At 43.3% G+C, this 8,214-nt stretch overlaps 1 protein-coding gene across 6 annotated transcripts in view; it reads left to right on the forward strand.

Moving 5' to 3' along the window:
• The first annotated feature begins 603 nt into the window (after positions 1-603).
• The window catches only part of ARHGEF37 (Rho guanine nucleotide exchange factor (GEF) 37), a 59,591-nt gene continuing 51,980 nt past the window's right edge, over positions 604-8,214 (forward strand). For 3 of the 6 annotated variants that reach the window (XM_012727993.1, XM_012727992.1, XM_004686875.2), the window contains exon 1: positions 604-770. The gene's annotated coding sequence lies outside the window, so the exon portion shown is untranslated. Of the gene's footprint in view, positions 771-943; positions 1,008-4,865; positions 4,886-8,214 lie in introns of those variants that run through there. The other 3 variants (XM_012727994.1, XM_012727995.1, XM_012727996.1) reach the window with 3 other exon arrangements.

Here is an 8,214-nt window from a genome sequence, read left to right on the forward strand (position 1 = left end):
TCATCTATTGATTCTAATAGCTTTTGGGTGGAGGCTATAAGGCATTCTGTATGTAATATATCATAAGTGTAACACTCATGTATCTTCAATGTCAGATCTAACTCCCAGGAGGGTGGGGACCTTGTGATGTCGTGTTCCCAGCTGAAAACTTAGCTCCTACAACTCACAATAATGATAAATCGGACGACTGCCTTCACAGCACGGAAAGAGAGAACAGGCCACAGGTGGACTGAGATTTGTCCAAAGTTGCGCAGAAAGCTCCCAGAGGGAGAGCTGGAGGTAAGAATTCAGAGATCCGGGCAGCAGACACTCAGAATGAAGTCAAGGTTCAGCCCTGAAGTTGGATTGTTCACGGGAGAACACAGCCAGCCAGTGAACACCGTGTCCTAAGTGCTTGCCCCTTTTTCGTGAGGAGACTGGGCCAGGAGAAGGCGGCTTCAGGAGCAGTGGGTGGATCCCGGGCGTGGCTGCCGGCCAGGTCACGGCGGGTGGCTGCTGCGGCCCTGCCTGCCACCAGCAGCAAAGAGTGAAAAACAACCTGACTTTAGAAAGACAATTAACAAAGGCAGGGGATCCCCCCCCTTCCCCCCTCTACGGCGCACGCACGCGCGCAGAGTGAGCAGAGCCGCGCCCGCCCGCGCCCTTCGTGGGAATCACGGTGCCCGGGCCCCAGCGCAGCCACGGGGCTGGGAGCAGGTACCCCCTGTGGCTGGGGTTGCACTGTCACCTGGTGGCGGAGCTACGCGCGTCAGTTAGGCACCTGGCGCGCGGTGAGTCCGCCCAGGCGATTGGGACTGGCCGGCTGCATGGGGCAGGGGAGGCCCCCGGGAAAATAGCTGCTGGACAGATCCGAAGAGGGAATTGGGGGGATTGAGCAGGTGGGGGGAACCGCGGTAACCTCCGCGGGGGGTTCTTGGGGAGCCGCTTTGTGTTTGAGCCTTGTGGGAATTCAGCAACCCGATCATGTGATCCAGGTGTTCAGTAATGGGGAACTGAGGCTCAGAGAGGTAAGCTGGTCTCGTGAGAACTCTTATTCCTGGTGTCTGTTTATAACTACCTGCTTTGAAATGGGAAGTTTTTCGTAAGAATCTTAAGTAATGGAATAATGCCAACCATGGAAATAATTTTTGCTATGGAAAGTAAACTTATGACTAGACTGTCAAGACCAGGGTAAAAGGAATATGGATATGCTGTCCCTGAGGTGAGCTGCCTTGAGCCATGATCCTCAGGAAAGTACTACTGAAGCTGGAACTCAAATCCAGAATGTCTGTGCCCCCAACACAGTGAGCCTGGGAAATTTAGAGGGTGATGGAGAAGCTCACAGTCTGCCTAGGCACTCGTTCTCTACCTTCTTGGGATCACTGGCTCCCACAAAGAGGCAGTTTCAGATCTGACATGAGGCATTCCTGCTGTAAGGAGAGGCTGAAGGCTGGGCCTCCTGCTGGCCATTTCAGAGGAATTTCACAACTCCTTTAAAGGAAAACAACTGAGGAAGCGAGTCCTTACCTGTGTCCAGACAGCTGCCGGACACAGCCAATGGTATGATCTTGGACACACAGTTTAGCCTCTCTAAGGCCCAGTTTTATTTGTAAAATGGAGGTAAGATTCTTTGCTTCACTTTTCCAGTTATTGTCAGACTTAAGAATGAATGAGCCCAGAACCTAGCATGTAGTAGCTTCTCCATTCGAGTGCTGACTAATCATAGCTCCGCCAGTTGGGAAAGGATGACCTGCAATAAATTGGACCGCATCTGAAATAAAGTTGTAAACATGCAAACATCAAGTTGGTGGTAGAACCGTAGTAAGGGTGGTTTACTTGGAATAAAGCACCACTCTCAATATTTGACCCAAGGTCAAATGCTGAAAGTGGAAACTACCAGATGGTCTAACAAGGACTGTTTATTAGGTCTCACTAACCTCTTTGAACGGTTTGTTTTTAAATGAGAGGAAAGAGAAGGACATAAATGGGGACCCAGGCAACACCCATCATGAGCCAGTGGTGGAGGCCCCCACTGAGTTAGTGCCAGGGCATAGGAGCTGTTGGCAGTTGGCTCACATCCCCCTGGGTCAGCAGCTTACTGTGCTAAACAGTGCCTTGGTTGATTTAGCTGTAGATCAAATGAAAGCTTTTTATTTAACTAGTGATTGTATGTGTGCACGGGGCGTGTCGTTAGATTCTGTAATGGAAGCAAAATGATGTTTGTTGAGCTTGAGTATCCAAAGTCTGTTGCTTGTTTCTTGACAGGTTTAAAAACTTTAAAAATCTCTGGATCCAAAATTGTAAGGACAGGGCTTGAGCAAGTCTACTTATCTATAAAAAGAATTGCTCTTACAAAATACTGTGGTTCTTCTTTCTCTGCCACTTTAGGCTTGCAGAGAAAGCCAGGAAAATATCACTTAGGGCAAATAGCTGCTAGTTAGTTTGTGCTAAGACATGCAGTACCTGTCTGGTGAGTTGCAATCCTTTCCATGAGATTATAGAGGGGAGTTTTTCCTCAGAAAACTCTCTCTCTCATATGTTTCTGGGATGTCTTTTGCCTGCTTTGTACATCATCCCCAATTACTCATTTCACAACTCACAAGTCCTTCTTCTGCAAGCCTAGTAACTTTGGCAATTCCTTCCCTTGGCTTTGTGGCCTAATTTTTCTAAATAGCTCTGACTTTTCTGATTTGACCTTTATGTGTTCCATAGGATGAAATGCAAACATGTTCACTCTCTCAAATAGGCATAGGCTCCTATTTGAAGGCGGCCCTGCTTCCCTTCCATGTGTTTCCCCCTCCAGGCCCACCCATTTACTCCTTCAACCATTCCTTAGTATGACAAGATCAAGAGCAGAATTTCTCAAAAAAATGATCTGCAGACCATTTGCATCAGAATTACCTGATGCAAGGGGCTTTTTTTTTTTTTTAATATTTATTTATACATACAGAACTGGGATACAGGCCAGAGGTGCAGGGTGGTGAGAGGATTCACCAGAGACAGAGTGGGGAGCAGAACAGGCAGATTGACAAAGTACACTGCTGAGGGGAGCAGCGGGCGGGTCAGGAGAGGTCTGCCACGCCATGTGGTCACCTCCGGGGCAGGCGGGAATCGAACTCATGCAGAAGCGGCTTTAGCTTCTTTAGTGCTGTGCTTTAACCCGCTGCGCCACCAGGGAGGGCCGCAAGGGGCTTTTGATGACAGGCATGTGAAATATCCATCCCTGACCTGCTGAATCAGAATCTTTGTAGAAGGAATTATTGCATACCTAATTGGTGCTCTTGGTGAGTCCCTTGTATCTTTGGCTACCTATTTGGGGATTGGGAGTGGATGACTGTTAGCTCTTTCTCAGTGTCTGTATGGTATGTCTAGTTCAGGAGAAAGAGCTTTTTAAAAATAATTTAAATTACAAAATGTGGTATGTAAGGAAGATATATGGGTGGCATATAAGCCCTTGAAAATATATTCAAGATCACTTTTCGTGTGAGGGAAGTGGCCATTAAAACCACAATGGGCTATCACTGCATACTTACTAGGATGGTGGAAATGAAAAAGACTGATTATACCAAGTGTTGGTGAAGATGTGAAGGACTGCACGTTTATTTAAGAATCAAGAGTGAGGACTTAAGCCTGGAAGAAGCCCCCATGGAACGCTGGAAAAGCTGCCCAAATTCAGAGCTCCTCAGTAAGGTTTATATAGAGTTATTGCAAGGATTTCTGTGGAGACAAAGAAAATTTGGGTAGGTATCAGGCTAATGTATTTTTCTGTTACATGTTAACTTGCCAGGCCAACACCAGAGTAAGGGGAAGAAGAAGAATGGGAATTAACGTATGATATGTATAGATATACATTAAAGAAAATAATGCCTTATCTCCTGGGGAAGTGGGTGTTTTCGTGGTGTCATAAACCTCAACGTGTCTTTCCTTGAAGTTACTGGGCTGCTCAGAGACAGCTGCCGTTTGGGTCTGCACCCCTTTCACAGCACCAGGTCTGATTCTTAGCTTGCACCTCTTGCTTGAGACAGGGGTGGTGGTTGGGAGTATGCTTAGGGGCAGCTATTGCTTCAGCAGCAGATTCTGCAGTATCTTCAAGAGTTGGGTGCTATTACATTTCTGGAGGCCAGTCAACTGAAGCATCTGTAGCCTGCTCAGGTAGTTTTATTCTGGTAACTCTGATGTCCCTGTCTTTGCACAGAATCTAGACACAAGTGTTTCCTGGATTCGGTGTTGATGACTAGAAAAGGAAATGGGCCCCAGAGTTAGGGAGTCTTACACAATACAGAGGAGCTGAGGTTTTTATTTTGTTTTTCAGAGAAACTAAAGATTTGGAAGTCAGGGAGAAGTTTGTGATGGGCAGGACTGTGGGCACGCCAGTGTGGTGGCAAACCCAATAGTCTGAGAGGCCTTGTCCAACACTCCCACCCATATGTGCACGTTAGCAACGGCCTGCGAGATGCAGATGAGGGCATTATCTTGCCAGGCCAACACCAGAGTAAAGGGAAGAAGAAGAAAGAGCATGAAAGTATGATATGGTGTTCTGGGTGGATATAGCCCACATTGGTGTCGGCTGCTTTCTTGTCTATTTAGCCTGTAGTCTGCCGTGTCTGCCCAGGGCTGGGAGCTTTTACTAGCTCTGAGATGTATTCTCAAGGTTCCCGCCTCTGAAGTTTGGCTACCGGCTGGGTAGTGAGGAGGAGGTGAAGTAGTCTTTGCTAAGAAAGTCAAGGGCAGTCTTCATTCTTAGTGATTCCAAATGAACAGAGTGGGAGAAAATTAGAAACATTAGATTGGAGAGTTGTAACCAGCTATTCGAAGAAACTGGAAGACTTCAGAATCTGGTTCAGTTTACAGAATATAACAACGCCTCAAAGGTAACTAACAGGACTGGAAACTATTATCGACAAAGGTACAAACACAATTTTTCTCTCAATAATTGTCTCATGTTTTTCTAAAGATAATCACACTAACAATAATTTGTGTAAAACTTGACCTATTTATGGATGTAAGTGATGGTCTTTTTAAAACTGCTTGCTGGCAACTTGCAAAATCTGTTGAGGTCAAGTCAGGGACTCACCATCAGATTTTACCTATAATACCTATAGTTAAGAAAATTTCTCAAATATGCCATTTCTGTCAAAGTCTTGATAATATAACCAATATTTCCAATTGTGTTCTTACAGGAGTACATACATACATACATACATACAGGCTAAACTCTGGAGGGATCAGGTAGGGAAGAAAGTTTATGAAAGTGTTCATGAAAGCGTTGTTTACCAAATTGCTGTAAATCATGAACAGTTCTTAAAGGGAACAATTTCAAGCATTAAGGGATCAGCAATGTTTTAAGCAAAAATCTTTTACTGCCATGTAACAAATTCTTGTTTTACTTGAGAATCCAGTTTCTCGTTAGTTCTGGAAATTTTTACTCATTATGGTTTATGACTTTCAAATTATTAGAAACCTGTATTTGTCCAAATTTTTCCCATGAATATCTTTGAGGATGAAGCACTTTTGAAGGAACATTTTTGCCAAAACATCAGCGTAAAACATTAACTATAAATGACAAAAAAGTGGTTAAACATCTGTTGAGAGTTTACTATAAAGAGTTGGTATTGTTATTTGGCTATGCTTGCCATACTAAATAAACCTAGTTTGATATTTCTCTTTGTAGAAGAAGAAAGAGAACAAATCATCTGAGATGTCCCAGATGCTCTGCAAAACTCCATCATCTTAGCAGTAAAAAAAGACTTCATTTAGAATTTTAATTTGGGAAGATGGCCAATAATATCAAGATATTTTGGACACTTGACTAAAAAAATCACAGATCATCATGAAACAATGCTTAATTATCAATTTAAGTAAAGTAATGATGAAAGAAATTTCAAAAGCAAATATAGATGCTTGTATTTATAGACAAAACTTAGCTGTTTTATTACCAGTAAGACTAGGTTCACTTAAATAGCCAAGGACCTGAACGCAATGATGAAATTATGTTGCCAAAATTACCTCTTTGTTCTCTAAACAGATTACATAAAATAAAAGGAAACAACCCTTTATAATCTATTATTTAAAAAAATCCAAGGAAACCTTTCTCCATTTAGCAGATGAAATTTTTTTAAAAAGATTTTTTTATTTATGCATACAAAAACTGAGGTGTAGCCAAGTGGTGTGGGGAGAAAGGGAAAGCAGTGAGAAGATCCACCAGAGAGAGTGGGGAGCAGAACAGGCAGATCTACTGAGGGGAGCAGCGGGGGAAACAGGAGAGGTCTGCTGCATCATGCGGGTCACCTCCCTGGCTCAGGGGATGGAACTTGGTGCTGCAGTGTCTAGAGATAGCTTGATGGTTCTGTGTCTTTAACCCCTGCGCCCACCAGAGAGGCCCTAATATTAAAACATTTTAAAATCACTTATGGTTCAAGCACTCTCCATTTTTCCTTCCATGTGGGTTGAGAATAACTGTCATGAAGACTTCCAGTGCTTTGTTGAAACTTTGTATGCGAGGCCTTCTGGACAATCATCTGCTATTTCATATTGTTGGAATACTCATTGTATCTTTGGGGCTTGAAGCTTCCTGTAAGTTTGGTGTGGCTGAACCAATAAATAAGGTATGGGCAAATTTCTACAGAAATTATGGTCCCATGAAAGCTTTTGAGGAAATGGGGGAGGCTGGTATCTTTCAGAGTGCAAAATGATCTTAAAACAAAGAATTTCCTTGGCTTGACTTCCTGAAAGTTTGACACTCACCTGTATTCCTGAACTATGAAACATGAATTATTGGGCTAAGGAATCGTTTCTCTTGATTAATGAACAAATACTGTGTGGGCCTTTCCTGGTGGCACAGCGGGTTAAAGCACAGCACTAAGAAACTAGAGCCACTTAAGCTTGAGTTTGATCTCCACCCCAGAGGTGACCCACATGGCACAGCAGACCTCTCCTGACCCACCCGCTGCTCCCCTCAGCAGTGTACTTTGCCAGTCGGCCTGTTCTGCTCCCCACTCTTGTCTCTGGTGAATCCTCTCACAGCCCCTGCACCTCTGGTCTGTACCCCAGTTCTGTATGCATAAATAAACAAATCTTTAATATAAAATCTTTAAAATAAACAAATACTGTGAACAGAAAAAAGAAATAGACGTGATTACAACAAATTTATTTAATGTTATCCAACTTGTTCTCACACAGAATTTCTTCCCCTACACTCCTTTTTACCTTCAAATTTCATTCATTAGATAGCCAGTCTTATTTTAGGGACAAAATTACTTTCTTTTCCCTTAACAAAAGCACATCTCCATATGTTCCCTTACTAAAAACCTACCTTGCGGCCCTCCCTGCTGGCGCAGCAGGTTAAGGCGCAGCACTGAGAGGCTTAAGCCACTTCCGCATGAGTTCGATTCCCGCCTGCCCCGGAGGAGATCCACATGGCGTGGCAGACGTCTCCTGGCCCGCCCGCTGCTCCCCTCAGTGGTGTACTTCCATGATCTGCCTGTTCTGCTCCCCTTTGTCTCTGGTGAATCCTCTCACCCTCTGCATCTCTGGCCTGTACCCCAGTTCTATATGAATAAATAAATAAATCTTAAAAAAGAAAACAAAACCTACCTTGTTTTCCCTACAAACAGGGATGTTTCCTTTATTATTTCTAGTAGCTTTAATTACAAAATTAATTAGAATCCTTACCCCTTAGAAACCTTAATTTCTAGTAAAAACTAGGAAGTAAGCAATTATGAACTATCTGTTATACCAACATTCTTTAGATTGGCAAATTAATTAATATATTTCATAATTTCTAGAACATGCTTCCTCATGTAATTTTTCAATATGGCACAAGATATATTTACTAATGGGCCCACATTTTAATTTCTTCTTTAAAAAGCCAAAGTAAATAAATTTATATTTAGTAATGAATGTCTCAGTATTTTATCTTATTTGTAACAAATTAGATATTCAGTGAATTTCCATCATTTAATTTTGGAAAAAAATTCATTTATTTATGCAGAACTGAGGTACAGGCCAGAGGTGCTGGGGCTGTGAGAGGATTCAACAGAGACAGTGGGGAGCAGAACAGGCAGATTGATTGAAATACACTGCTGAGGGGAACAGTGGGTGAGACAGGAGAGGTCTGCTGCTCCATGTGGGTCAGCTCCCTGGCTCAGGATTACACTTATGCTGCAGTGCCTGTGGATAGCTGTGTTTTAACCTGTTGTGCTACCAGGGAGGGCTCCCATCGTTTAATTTTTTTTT

This window comes from Condylura cristata, unplaced genomic scaffold (genome assembly GCF_000260355.1).
Source record: "Condylura cristata isolate star-nosed mole 26May11 unplaced genomic scaffold, ConCri1.0 scaffold00021, whole genome shotgun sequence".
Lineage (NCBI taxonomy): Eukaryota > Metazoa > Chordata > Mammalia > Eulipotyphla > Talpidae > Condylura > Condylura cristata.